The sequence below is a fragment of the Eurosta solidaginis genome, chromosome 3, assembly GCF_040869045.1.
Source record: "Eurosta solidaginis isolate ZX-2024a chromosome 3, ASM4086904v1, whole genome shotgun sequence".
In the NCBI taxonomy this organism is placed as follows: Eukaryota; Metazoa; Arthropoda; class Insecta; order Diptera; family Tephritidae; genus Eurosta; species Eurosta solidaginis.
Window position 1 is genome coordinate 28,745,414 of NC_090321.1, and position 15,264 is coordinate 28,760,677.

The 15,264-nt window shown below is 37.4% G+C and overlaps 1 non-coding gene across 1 annotated transcript; it reads right to left on the bottom strand.

The window, feature by feature from the left end:
* Positions 1–441: 441 nt before the first annotated feature.
* Positions 442–630, bottom strand: LOC137247376 (small nucleolar RNA snR44). The gene has a single exon (XR_010951840.1). It is a non-coding gene; the product is annotated as a small nucleolar RNA snR44 (small nucleolar RNA).
* Between the last annotated feature and the right edge of the window lie 14,634 nt (positions 631–15,264).

Below are 15,264 nucleotides of genomic sequence, written 5' to 3' on the forward strand. Positions count from 1 at the left end.
CCAAGATCGAATGAATGTTGCGTTATTTTTTCTGGTTTATTTGTTGATAATTTAATTTATTGTTCTGTAAGTTGAAATGGGAAATACTTTTCAATAGGGAACACACACACAAAATTTTTATTTTTATAGAAGATGTAGATAGACTGAAGCTAACAAATTTTTTTTAACGGCGGCAGATTATTAAACGTCCAAAAGGAATAACAGCCAATGCAGTCAAACTTTTTTAAGTTTGTACGGCAGCTAGAGTTTTAAAAAATCCCTTTTGTAGGGAAGGTGCCACGCCCTTAGCTCCTTATCAATTTTCATTATCCTACCATTACTACATCCAGAGATATGCAGTATGATATATTCCATTTGTATGGGAGGTGCCACGCCCCCTTTTATATATCGAAATTATTTTTAACCTAAAACCTTCCCTTTGATCGAGGCAATCTATAACCAAAATTTGGTGATGATTAAAGTGTGGGAGATACGTTTCCATATCAAACATACACACACAAAGAATTTGATTTTTATATATGTGATCCGGTCTATGAAAAGGTGGCTTATGACTAAAAAAAAAAACAGCTGTTAACAGTTGTTTCTCGCAATTATTTTTTGAGTCATAAGCCACCTTTTCATAGACCGGGTCACATATATAGATAAGTGTCCGCATTTATTCGTCCCGATGGTAAATTTTGGGGGTTACGCCGGGACTATTTCCTGGACTACCTTGACATAATTGCTACATTATTTGGGAATAGTTTTGGAATCATTTCGAGACTTTTGGTGATAATTTTTGAATAATCCGGGCACTATGCTGGATTTTGTCTGGACTGTTTTTTGTATTATTTCGAGACGTTTTGAGAAGGTGTTAGGGACTACTTCGGAATTATATCTGAACTATTTTTAGATCGTCATAAATCATCTTGAAAGCATTTGGGAGCCATTTCGAGTTAAATTAAAGGATTTATTAGCTATTATATTTCGGGAATATTTTGCAATCATTTAGCAGGGTTTGGTGAAATTTATTTGTAAATATCAGAAGCTATAGGGCTGTTATTACTATCGTATTGCTATAGATATGTTATAGGTTTGTTATCGTTTTATCGATATCAACTGTTTTCAAAGAGTATATCACTGTTGAGTTATTCAAAATGTATCGATTTATTATCGAAAATATATCGACTTCTTATCGAAAAATATCGATTAGTTATCGAAAAATAGCAATTTCAATAAAAAGTCGATATTTTTAAATAAAAAATCGATAGTTTTTCGTAAACAGACGATACAAAATTTAAAATTCTTCGATAAAAAATGGCTAACTTGTCAATGCCTTGCCGATATTACGAGGGTAGCAAACCACAGAGTTACCAGAGTGCTCTTATTCACTGAGCTAACTCGCACATGTACACAAATATTGTGTCTATGGATGTTCTTGCTGGGATGAACAGGGCTTATCAGAAACAAAGTTTACTTGATCGACTTGATGTACTAACTCGGGCAAAACTTGTATCATTTGAGCAACTGGAAACTGTAACGCTATCATTTTAGGTCCCTCACTCACGATACGATCTTCTTTCAATTTCCTCATTGCCAAAGGGCTGTAGGCACTAGCTGTGCTCTTACACAATTGCATCTCTTTAGCATATTCGGTGTGATCATTAAGCTAAATTACCTGTATCCTTAATTGTTTTCTTACGGTCCAATAGTGAGCAATAAAGCAATTACAATGCCCATAAAAGATAAAAATTTGACCAACAGCGTACAGAGAAAGCATCAGATATACACATTAACACAAGTATACGAATATGCAGTACAATTAAAGCAACAAAACAAACAAAACTTGCCTCAAATTGCGGAAATCACAACTACCAGCTTTAATATGAGTACTAGTCAAAGTCATACAGTGAATACATACACACAGGCATACTTGGAGTTCACAGTGTAATAGTTATCTATCCTTCGCCTTAAAATGGCTGCCACAACAATTGTTTTGCGGTTTAATTCCTTAGAGAAAATTGTCTCCGAACATTTTATGCTACAAAGGTAGCTATCAAATGTTGTTCGTTGCTGCCAAGCATTTAATATGTGTTGGTGTATGTGCTTTGTATACATATATGTGTTACGTGTTGCATGCCACAATATTTGTTTTTGCTTTTGCCATTTGACGTTGGCGTTGCTGTGCTAGTTATTGCTGTTACTTTGTATTTGGCTATGTTTGTAAATGTTTACGTTTTTATGTTTGTGTGTGTGTTCGTTTTTATGCTTTACTGTTTTGACTCTTGGTCTAACCGCTTTTGCATATAATGTTCTAACGAAATGATAACATTTGGACAATATGGCGCATTCACTTAAACCATTAAAATGGCTAAAGCGACGTCTATAATGGCGAACAAATGGCACTCACTGCAATGCATATCTGGCAGCTACCTCAAGCGTACAGCTCCCTATAGACACACACACAGATATAAGTACCTGCACCCAATGCTGCCATCGTTGTTTTGTAGTTTTGTATATATACATGTGTGTGCTTATACATATATTACATTATTTTCACTTTATGGTTACCTCTCCATTTAACTTCTTTATTCTTTGCTTTCGTGGAAATGGATTTTTTATATTTCTGTTTTTTTATACTCAGTTGAGCAGAGCTCACAGAGTATATTAAGCTTGATTGGATAACGGTTGGCTGTACATATATAAAGGAATCGAGATAGATATAAACTTCCATATATCAAAATAATCAGGATCGAAAAAAAATTTGATTGAGCCACGTCCGTCCGTCCGTCCGTTAACACGATAACTTGAGTAAATTTTGAGGTATCATGACGAAATTTGGTATGTAGGTTCCTGAACACACATCTCAGATCGCTATTTAAAATGAACGATATCGGACTATAACCACGCCCACTTTTTCGATATCGAAAATTTCGAAAAACCGAAAAATTGCGATAATTCATTACAAAAGAGAGATAAAGCGACGAAACTTGGTAGATGAGTTGAACTTATGACGCAGAATAGAAAATTAGTAAAATTTTGGACAATGGGCGTGGCACCGCCCACGTTTAAAAGAAGGTAATTTAAAATTTTGCAAGCTGTATTTTGGCAGTCGTTGAAGATATCATGATGAAATTTGGCTGGAACGTTACTCCTATTACTATATGTACGCCTTAATAAAAATTAGCAAAATCGGAGAAGGACCACGCCCACTTAAAAAAAAATTTTTTTTTAAAGTAAAATTTTAACAAAAAATTTAATATCTTTACAGTATATAAGTAAATTATGTCAACATTCAACTCCAGTAATGATATAGTGCAACAAAATACAAAAATAAAAGAAAATTTCAAAATGGGCGTGGCTCCGCCCTTTTTCAAGTCGAACAAAAATTAACCAATCCTTTTGAAATTTGGTGGGGGCATAGATTTTATGACGCTAACCGTTTTCTGTGAAAATGGGCGAAATCGGTTGAAGCCACGCCCAGTTTTTATACACAGTCGTCCGTCTGTCTTTCCGCACGTGACACCTACCATATTAAGTAGAAGAAAATGAAAAGGTTCTGCAGGGCGAAATAAAAAAACCCTTGAAACCTTTGCAGGTATTACATATATAAATACATTAGCGGTATCTAACAGATGATGTTCTGGGTCACCATGGTCCACATTTTGGTCGATATCTGGAAAACGCCTTCACATATAGAACTACCACCACTCTCTTTTAAAACTCTCATTAATACCTTTAATTTGATACAAATATCGTACAAACACATTTTCTAGAGTCACCCCTGGTCCACCTTTATGGCGATATCGCGACAAGGCGTCCACCTATAGAACTAAGCCCCACGCCCTTTTAAAATACTCATTAACACCTTTCATTTGATACCCATATTGCACAAACGAATTCTAGAGTCACCCCTGGCCCACCTTTATGGAGATATCTCGAAACGGCGTCCACTTATGAACTAAGGATTACTCCCTTTTAAAATACTCATTAACACATTTCTTTTGATACCCATATTGTACAAACAAATTCTAGAGTCACCCTTGGTCCACTTTTGTGGCGATATTTCGAAAATGCGACCACCTATACAACTAAGGCCTACTCCCTTTTAAAATACTCATTAACACCTTTCATTTGATACCCATATCGTACAAACATATTCTTAATTCACCCCTGGTCCACCTTTATGGCGATATCTCGAAAAGGCGAACACATATAGAACGAAGGCCCACTCCCTTTTAAAAATAACATTCTAGAGTCAACCCTGATCCACCTTTATGGCGATATCCCTAAATGGCGTCCACCTGTAGAACTATGGTCCACTCCCTCATAAAACACTCTTTAATGCCTTTCGTTTGATACACATGTCATACAAACACATTCCAGGGTTTCCCTCGGTTCATTTTTCTACATGGTTATTTTCCCTTATGTTGTCACCATAGCTCTCAACTGAGTATGTAATGTTCGGTTACACCCGAACTTAACCTTCCTTACTTGTTTTTTCTAATTTTATTTCCATTTTTCTTTTCTTTCTTTTTTCATCTCTATATTTGCTCTGCTCCTTCTTTCTTCACTGTTTCGTTGCTTGTTTGGCATACTCACTGCTTATACACTTTTGCAACGCCGCCTTGTATATTCTTATTAAAGTCACTCCAGCGCTATTGAAGTTTATTTGTTGTTGCCTTTTTTATGTCCATCAAGTTTTATTTCGAAAGTCACATTCATTCATATGCTTACATATGTGCTTTGTTTACTTATTATACAAATATCCGCATTGCATACCTTGCAACGGCGTCACGTGTTGGTGTGGCAGATTTTTGCTTGAATGCCATGGCAGTTTGTCTTTATATGATCTTCTTAATGTTCTAGTTTGCCATTTTTCAACAAAAGTTTATTGCATTTTTGTGGCATCTCAAAGTAACATTTTCACCACTCATCCACAATGGCTAACCTATTTTAGCGTTTTATCCTTGACTAAAATATTTAAGAATTTACACTTTTACGGAAGTGGTTATTCAAGTTAGTGCTAGTCTATGAAATGTAGAGTTTCCATTAGGTAGATCAACAAAGTTTCCCAAACGTGAAAACGATTGGCCAAAAGATCCTTTTGGCTATACATTGAAAGAAAAAAACTGGTAAAATCAACCGAATTGGGTGTCAGTTCAACCGATATATCTGTCAATGCAACAGTCAAGTGAAAAAAAATAAACGTACATTAAACGAAAGCCAGAGTTCTGTTAAAAAAAAATTACTAATAAAAACTTATTTCTAAAGATTTTGATTTTGATTTACCAGGCCTTGATTCCAGGATTTTCACTATGGTAGATGTAGCACGCTACTATCATACCAAGGCGGCCGCCTAGATGTGGTGTTTAACTAACATTTGATATTAGCCGTGTTTTTTGTATATAGAACTGCATTCACAGGTAAAAAGAAAAAAGACAAGTGGAAGTAGCCGACCTCACCACGAAGGTGTTAGAAGAGGACCAACTGCCAAATAGTGCTGCGAGTCGCACAGAGGAATACCCGGCACAACAGTTACGAGAGTCTGAAGGGGGCCTCGAATACTCTAAACCAAAAGGGCAATGGGAGGACGACGACGTCACGACGAAGGTGCTGGAGGGGACAAACATCACAATGGTGATGCGAGTTCTACAGATAACCCCCAACACAGTAAAGTGGCATCGAGCGAACTCCTCCTAACCCTTAAGAAGGGGTGCGTTTGACGTGGTGCTGATCCAGGAGCCGTGGCTCTCATCGGGTGGAAAGGTTTCTGTGCCTAGCGCGGGCGGATTTGGCGTTTACTACGCGCAAACGAAGGACTGGTGCAAGCTGTAGTAATGGTAAGGAAACAGCTGCATTCATATATGCTGCCTAATTACACTACTGAGGACCTCTTAGTGGTGGCCGTTCAGCAAAAGAATAAGCAGTCATTTAGCCTGACATCCTAATACATGGCCCATGCTGCCGAGGTTCCACCGATGTAGTGCAAGAGGCTAGAACAGGACGAAGGGCGGTTGGTCATAGGCGCAGATGCAAATGCGCACCACAATGCGTGGGGAGGAGCAGATACGAACGATAGAGGCGAACCTATATTTTGTTACATCCTGCAAACCAATTTGCAGATGCCCAACAGGGGAAATGTCGCGACATACACAGGTCCAACATCAAGCAATGTTCTGGATATTATATTGAGCTCCGAACGTGATATATCAAGGTATGATTGGATGGTTCTTGATAGACCATACTTCTCCAACCATGCGTATATCAGCTTCAGCATCCCCCTAAAGAGGGTAGGGAAGGGAGGAACCCTTAGAAACCCTAGTTCAACGAACTGGACTAAATTCCGGAAACAGGTAGAAATAAAACTGGGACAACCCAAAGAGGTTGCCAATGTGGAGGAACTGGAGGAGTCTAATGAATTCCTAACAAGGACGCTTATGACTGCGTATAAAAAAGCTTGCCCTCTAAGAAGATTCAGAGGAAAAGCAAAGCTGCCATGGTGGAGCAACCAGCTGGGTCTTCTAAGAAGACAGGTAAAAGAAATATTTAAGCTAGCAAATACCGCGCAAAGCGAAGCGTGTAGGGGCGAGTACAGGGATCTACTGAGGATCTACAAGCGTACCTTTACTTCAATATTCATTTTTATTTATTTCAATACAATGATATTTTATGTATTTTTAAATAGCTTAAACTTGCAATTTATTTTTTAATTGCTTACACTGCAAAAACAAACTAATACCACAACCTCACTTTCGAAGCTATTCTTAAAGAGTACAGTTCGAATACAACAAAAACAAATACGAGTATACCTTTTAAAAGTCTGTTCTAATAAGAGATACTAACGACACGTTTGGTGACAAACTTTTCACTTTCATTTTTTTATTTTTGGCCTACGGAACCGACCACCGTGCAGTGGCACAACTTCAAAATCATAGTGTTCTCAACAAAAATTGGAATTTTAATAAAGCAAAAAATTCTATTACTTAAGTTGAAAAAAGGATAGTTCCCAACTTATACTCAAGTGTGGTGCTCTACTAACACTCAAATGTAAGACTATCACACTACAGTATTTTCACGAAAATAAAATAAAATATATATAATTTATTTTAAATTTTTAACGCTTCATTAGTGCTACCAACCAGTTGTTCACTTTTCACAGTAAACAGCTGTAGGCCTTGGTGGTACCACTTTGGAGAAGATTTTTTATGCTTAGCTTAACCAAATGCTGAAACACGGGGCCTAAAAACCTATGAAAACTGTTAGAATATAGCAGTTGCTGTTGATATTACAGAGGTTTATCTTTTTCAGTTTAGTTAAAGAACAAAAAAACAGGTTTGTTTAATTAACTAGCTTCATTTCTTTCGGTGTATAGTGTAAAATTTCAATTCATATTGCCAGCTAACTTAATTTAACGTGCATCTGTCAAAAAGCAGTAAGTTGAAACATATAAGAATACAAGCTATTGGAAAATTTTGTATGAAACTCCGTGCAACTCTGAGCAACTCCAAGGGAAAAGGCTGCCAAGTACCAAATATCTCCGCTCATTTCAGCTCAAACCCCGTTTTCATTTAGCAGGCAATGAAATACTTAATTTCGATTCTTACAGGGACGTGGAATAAAGTGAATTTGGATAGCCAATGATATATATAGATATATACGAAGGATACATTGTACATACCGAAGACCCTGGGCTCTTTTCTCGGGCAAAGCAACATCAAGAATTAAGAAACAAGTTTTTTCAATCAGAAACAAGTAAGCACGTGACTTTCTTCGGCTGTGCCGAAGACTTCATACCTTTCATAAATGGGGCTGAACAATAATCTTATCCCCTTCGTAATCTCCGAATAATCGGATGTATAAGATAAGAAATACATAGTGAACAGACCTTCATACCTAAACGATTTTTAAGATAAATATAAAATAAAAAATAGGTAGGTACTTTGTGTGAGGATGCAAAGTTTTAGGTTTTTTGTGGTCTGCATGTAAAAACTATGGCTACGAATCACGTATTTCAAAATTATATGACGTAAATGAAATGACGTTTTGATGAAATTTGATGAATTTTGAAGCTTCTAGCTGTAAAAGGGGCAAACAAAATACAGTTTATATGGGGTATTAATATATATACCACCGATCTCTATGATTTTTTCAGACAACAATATATGCTATACACGTAAGCGTTTGGTGAAATTTGAAGCTTCTAGCTGTTAAAATGGGGCCGAAATTGCAAAAAATGCATATATATATTATATAAATACTATATATGCCATCATATATATATTATATATATCACCGATCGCTATGATTTTTTCACACAACAATATATACTATATACGTAAGAATTCGGTGAAATTTGAAGCTTTTTGCTGTTAAAATGGGGCTAAAATTGCGAAAATATATATATACTATATATAACACCATAAATATACTATATATACCACCGATCCTTATGATTTTTTTAGACAATAATATATGCTATATACGTAAGCATTCGTTGAAATTTGAAGCCTCTAGCTCTTAAAATGGGGCAGAATTACGAAAAGTTTCTCATCTGAACAATCGGTTGTGGGGGATATATACTATATATACGACCGATCTCATCAATTTTTTCAGGCAATAATATGTGCAATATACGAAAGTATATGGTGAAGTTGGAAGCTTCAATCTGTTAAATTGAGTAAGATATGACGAAAATCCTCTTTTTCTAAAAAAATCGGTTGTATAGAGGATATATGCTATAGTGGTGCGATCCGGCCGGTTCCGACAAATGTCCAATCGGACACCCAAATACGCCCTCTCACCAAATTTTATCAAGATATCTCAAAAATTGAGGGACTAGTTTGCATACAAACAGACAGACGGACAGACGGACATGGCTAAATCAACTCAGCTCTTCATCCTGATTATTTCGGTATACTTAATTGTGGGTCTATCTATTTTCCTTTAAGGACTTACAATTTTGGGTTTCGTGACGAAATTAATATACCATTTCATTTTCATGAAAGGTATAAAAAGTGTTTCCCAGCGAAGGTCGCCTCTCGGCAGTGATTTGGCCAACACTCCGAGTGTATTTCTGCCATGAAAATCTTGTCAGTGTAAACCCATCTGCCTTACAGATGCCGTTCGGAGGTGGCCGTAGGGAAAAACTATAGGAGCACGACCCACATGGGAAGAGAAGCTCGACCTTAATCATCGAAATTATCTCATCGAAAGTTACCGTGTCTTGTATTGTTATAGACTTATTTGACAACATAATCCGTTTCAGATATCGAAATTGTTTAAAAGAAACATTATCCTCTAAAAATAAGTCGAACTGATTTCGTTCCCCACTTTTTCACCTGTAAACCTATTAAATAGTTACACGTTGACTTCTGCGACAATTGGATTTTAGTTATTTGATGATGGAATAGTTTAAGACTTTGTTGTTCATGTTGTTAAGTTTTATGGTGGGTTTGAAAATATCTAAGATTGCCGTCAATGTTTGCTTGAAAATTAAGCTTAGCAAATTCAAGATAAAGGAACTCACCTGAAAATATTATCTTATTAATTTTCGAAGCGCAAAAAAGGGATTTCTTAGTGAGATATGATTTACTTTGCTTTTTTTTTCTGTTTTTCACAATAATTAATTTATATTTTCAAATGTTTTCTGACTTCCACTGAGATGTTGTGTTTTTGTTGTTGTAGCAGTGCTTCGCCCCACCTAATAGCAGTGACCGATCACAAATTGTCATCAATATCCTCTAACGGGAGTCCAAGGAAACTTGCTGTTTCAACAGGGGTGGACCATAATGAAAGGGGTGTTAGAGGCGTTGGTTCCACATTACAATTAAAGAGATGGTTCGTGTCATGTGGGGACACATTGCAAGCGGGGCATACATTTTGTATGTTGGCTTGATTCTGGATAGGTAAGAGTTTAAACCTGTTACAGTATCCAGAACGAAGTTGAGCAAGAGTGACACGCGTTTCCCTGGGGAGTATGCGTTCCTCTTCCACAAGTTTTGGGTACTTTTCTTTGACTACTGGATTCACCGGGAAATTCCTGACATAAAGGTCCGACGCCTGTTTTTGGAGTTCACCAAGGACCTGCTTGTGTTTTTTTGCTTCATACGGCTGGATTTTCAGGTGCCGTATTTCCTGAAAATGCTTACGGAGATGAATCCTTAAGCCCTTAGGCGGTGTTGTCTCATCAATCAGATGTCTGTTTGGGTGCCCAGTTTTCTGGGTATTCAACAGGAACTGTTTGGTTAGCATCTCATTTCTCTCCATGATGGGGAGTATTTTCGCCTCATTATGTAGATGGTGTTCTGGGGACATAAGAAGACAGCCCGTGGCGATTCTGAGAGCAGTATTTTGGCAGGCCTGTAGCTTCTTCCTGTGGGGTACCACTGATGTCGTTTAGTTCGACAAATTTTTGAAAACGGACCGACGTTTTCCAATAGCAAAATTACATTTGATAACAAAACGATAACTCGTCTTTACTTGTCGATAACATATAGATAATCAGCCGATAACAAATGAGCAACCACCGATGTGTGGTTGATAAACACTTCGATAATTATTCGATAACACGCTGCTTGGTTTCTGTTTTGATTTTCCAAATTTCCTTTCTTTCCACCTATTTTTGAACTTGGCTCTCCTCCTTTCCTTTCCCTAACTCACCCTCGCTTTCGCCACCTTTCGCATTCTTCTCTTTCCCCCCTTTCCTTTCCTTCCCTTTCCTTTCCTTTTCTTTTCTTTCCTTTCTTTCCTTTTCTTTTCTTTTCCTTTATTTTCCTTTTCTTTCCTTTACTTACCTTTCCTCATTTTTCCTTTCCTTTTCCTTACTTTATTATTATTTTTACTTTGTTTTTTACTTTGTTTTTCTATCCTTTCCTCTCATCTCCTTTCCTTTCCTTTCCTGTCCTTTACTTTTCTTTTTTCCTCTCCTTTCCATTCCGCTACTTTCCTCTTCTCTCATTTTCTTTCCTTTTTCAACTTTCTTTATTTTCATTTATTTTCTTTTCCTTCATTTCGGTTAGGTGCGTGGAAATTTTCAATTAGTGAGTGCCTGGTGGCATCACATTCATCCAATTAGATTATTTCCTAGTAGACCTCAACGAACCAGTTGCTTTCTCTAATGAATTAAGATACGAGCGAAAGATCCAAGGTGAACCTCTGCCATACTATAGAGAATTTGTGTGCCAATATATCGGATTCGTCTTGTTTGCAGTCCTAGGCATCGGTCTAGAAAAATATGAATCGACTCCTCTTCCTCCTCATCCTGACAGATTTCGTATAGGGTGCTTAGTTGGTGTGAGTTACCTTCCTAGTAGTATACGGCCAGAGCTTTCTTTGATCTCACCTGTACGTTCCTTTTCCAGCTTCAAATGATTTCGAGTATAATGCCAAAATATTTGGCTTTGAATGAAAGATTTAAAGTTGTGCCGTCTAACCTCGGTAAGTTTAGGGAGGGAGTTTTTGTTTATCTTGTGAATAGCACAAGTTCGTTTGTATTGCATTTACCGCAGCCCAGTTTACCCAGCACATTGCAATGCACCAAAGAGCCGCTGCAATGAGTTAACAAATCGTTAACAGGTATTTACTAACCTCTGATCTATGTACAACTTGCTTAGTAATCCTTAGCTTATGTCAAAAAAAAACATTGGTCAAGTCTCTAGTTAATAGAGATTGTTTGAAAAGTCCTTTAAAACCCTCATGTTGTAGAAAAGTTACAGAATCCAGTTATGGTATTCAGACTAAGGAAAGTTCGCTGTGGACACGTCTACCAATATTAAGCTTATTATATTCATGGTATTTCGAAGTTTATAGAGGGAATCGCGAACTGAACAAGATTGCCTTGTGATATCGCAATATCCTTGCCTTGCAGTCTAACACAATTAATTCTAGGCTAGTGGGCGAATGCAAAGGAGTCCTAAATGACATCCGAGCCAAAAACATGGCTTTGTTAAGATGGGTTTCCGGGCATCAGAGACATAACATGCAGACTTCCTAGCCAAGCAGGGTGCTATGGTCCAGAGCACTTCTGTGTACTCACAAAGGTGTGCACCAGGGAAATCATAAGTAACTGAGAAACAGACAACACTGGATAGAATAGTCAGAGCAAGGACAGGCCAAATTGTATATACTCTCACCAACAAGAATCAGCCATAGTCATTAATCTGTAGTCTACAGTATCACCTCAGTAAGGGGGCGTGATTCTTAATCCCTTAGTGATGTGGAGTAAAAATCCTGAAAAAAAATTTCAATATATCAAAAGCTTCCACATACAGTAATAAGCTGAAAGGTCAAGCACAATAGATGTAAATAAAGGGCGCCGTGCAATGGGGTCTTACAATAATATTAATACCGATTGCAATATGCAGAGATCCGGAGCTCTTCATCAAACAAATGTAAATCGTCTCTACTTGCTTCTTGCTTTTACTTTTTCTTTTCTATGTTATTCCAAAAGCACTTGTCATTGTATGTGTTCTCTTTGTCTATGAATTCTTATCATCCACTTATTTTCACACTTCATTACAATAAATTATTTCCGTCCTTGTGAAGCGAAATCAAATATACGAACCAAACATATGCATAATATTAATGAAGAAATTTCCATTAGTTACAGTTCGTTGCTAATTTTGAGTTATTTTTAGTGGAAATGCATGAAGATCAAGCAGTAAAACGTACAAACGCTCTAACCAATGACGTTGGCATGAGGATGGCACCAGAGGGTGTGAGTGTAGGCACGATCAAACTAGCATGAAATAATTTCCTTCATCACTTTCGTCATTAAACCAATAAAAATTAATAACAAAATGGTGAAAGATAGCATTGAGAATGCTTTTTGAAAATTGCCGGCAAGCGACAAACGATTATGAGCTGCCCTCGCAAAACTTTGGGGGTAAACTTTGGAAAGCTGCCTTACAAAGTAAGTATGCACTTACAGAGCTCTTTTAAGTGCCGCCCATTTGGCGCAATCCGTTTGCTTGTTGTTGATGTCTTTATTGCACATTGAAAAAAAAAAATGAGAAGTATAAATATATGTATGTAGGCATTAATTTTTGTTTTTTAGATTACTTTTATTTCTTTTGTGGCAAATGATATTTTTGTGGCGATTTTGATCTTCACATATCATTTAGGCGCGCATGCGAAACGAAATATGTGTGGCTTCTTATAATTGGCTTGTTTGAGGCGCGTTTGTGTTTTTGTATTTCTCAGAAGTGGAATACGAACGGCAATCTAATTAACTCGTTGGAGCTAAACAAAGATACATTCAGACATTTGAATAAATGCGTTGAACAGATGGCGAAATTCGATGAATGAACTGTGAAAGCGATTGGATAAAGCATTGGGGATTTATGGAGACAAATTGTTTGCCTTTTGAACAAATATATATGTATGTACTAGAGGTCTCCGCCGATCACGTTATCGGAGGCGGCGGCGTGGGCGGCGCGCCGGCGTACGCCGGTGTATTTAAGGAAATCAAAGTGTTGGCCATTTCGGAAAGATCCGGTGATTTTGCCTCAAGATCTCGCAGACCGTTCAAAAATTTTCAGGAGTAGCTCCTTGCGGAGCGATTGTCCCTCGTTCACTTACTCCAGAGAGGCTTCCAACCTAACCCCGGTCTTTGGAATTGGTATTGCTGCGTCTGCTGAAAAGAAATAGAGATACATAAAATAGCCACACTTTTGTCTGCATATGCCGTGCAAAGCGTAGTTTCACCTAGGGTTAACTCCTAATAATCGTCGCGAACACAATTTCTTTAAATCACTTGTGGCTCCTTGGCGGTCACGCACAAAGGCGACTTACGGTTGCTATTAATGTTCTATTAATACTCATGACTCTCGGGGCGCCTCCAGTTTTTTCGGTTGTTTTCAAGAGCTACAATTCCCGATGTGCGAACAGTAGCAATCCCGACCACCAGTCGCTACCACGCCTCCTGACCATATGCCAGCACAGAAGCTATAGGACTGCGACTTCGAACTCATACCTTCGTCGACGTCATTTTCCTAGAAGCTCTAGGTGTAGCTCCGAAGACTTTCCAACGGATGCTTTTGTCGCGCTATGCTGCCGAGCTACACCAGAGAAACACCTTGAAACGTTAGGGGGTGACTATTCGGCCAAGGATGCCGTCATGGCGTAATGGGCGAAAATCGTATAATCCTCGGCGCATCTACATAATTAAAATTTTACAAGGACCTTGGATAAAATTTTTAAAATGTAGACCAAAGTTTGCAGACGTTTGTGTTCACATCATTGATTTCAATAGTCTTCGTTAAATCAAAACGATATTTTAGAATGAAAGTCGACCGATTTTAAGTTGAAAGATGTTTACTGCTGTTTTCCGGCCTTATGATATAAGAGCTCATTATGGATGACCGCGTAGCTTCAGTTTTCAGACCAGTTCGACTGTCCACTACGTTAGGGTAGTAGCACACACGGTCATTATTTCGACTGTTCTGAGAAAGCTTTTTCTTCACCTCTTTGAGTGTTCTTGCGAAGGATAAGGCCTCACTGAGTGTTCTTGCGAAGGACAAGGCCTCACCTGGTAAATATATGTGCCTACGTATTCACATTAGTAAAAGGAGCCGTAACGTGTAGATGATATTTAAACTTGGTTGATAGGCTATAATCAATGTGATTCACTCCAACGGACTAGTTTTGAATAGTGCCGCCAACTTTATGTCAAACCGGGAGACTTTGGTGTTGAAGGATGAAGTGTGAAAATTAAAATTAACATTTCAGACGATATTGTGTAGTTTCGCAAATAAACAGCAGATTTTTGAATGTGAGCCCAAATGATTTTTCAAAGCGTACATATATTCTCAACTTAAATATGAGGTAAGAATCATTTCAAAGCAATGTTTATGCCCCTAGAACCTACTAAAGGATTTTGCATCACTAATTTGGCTTGAAATGAAATGAAATGAAATGAATTCTTTCAGCCAATCGCAATATAAAATTTTTTAAAAAATCGGTACCTTTTTTGCTTTTTTTAACAAATTGGGGACAATTTGAAAACAATTTGAAACACTTTGGGTAATTTTAATTGAATTCATTGTTCATTACTTTTTGGAAAAAATATGCAATGTAAGCATATAAATTTGTTATATATCTTTTCTTTTAGTGTTTTTTTTTTGTAACAACTTGGTGAATTGGGTGATGCAAAGTCCGCGTTAAGCTGACATCGAAAAGGCCTGTTTTTTAAATAACTTTTGAACAGTTAAATAAAATAAAAAATAAATGTAAGGCGCGATAACCTCCGAAAAGATCTAAGGCCGAGCTTCTCTTCCAATTTGC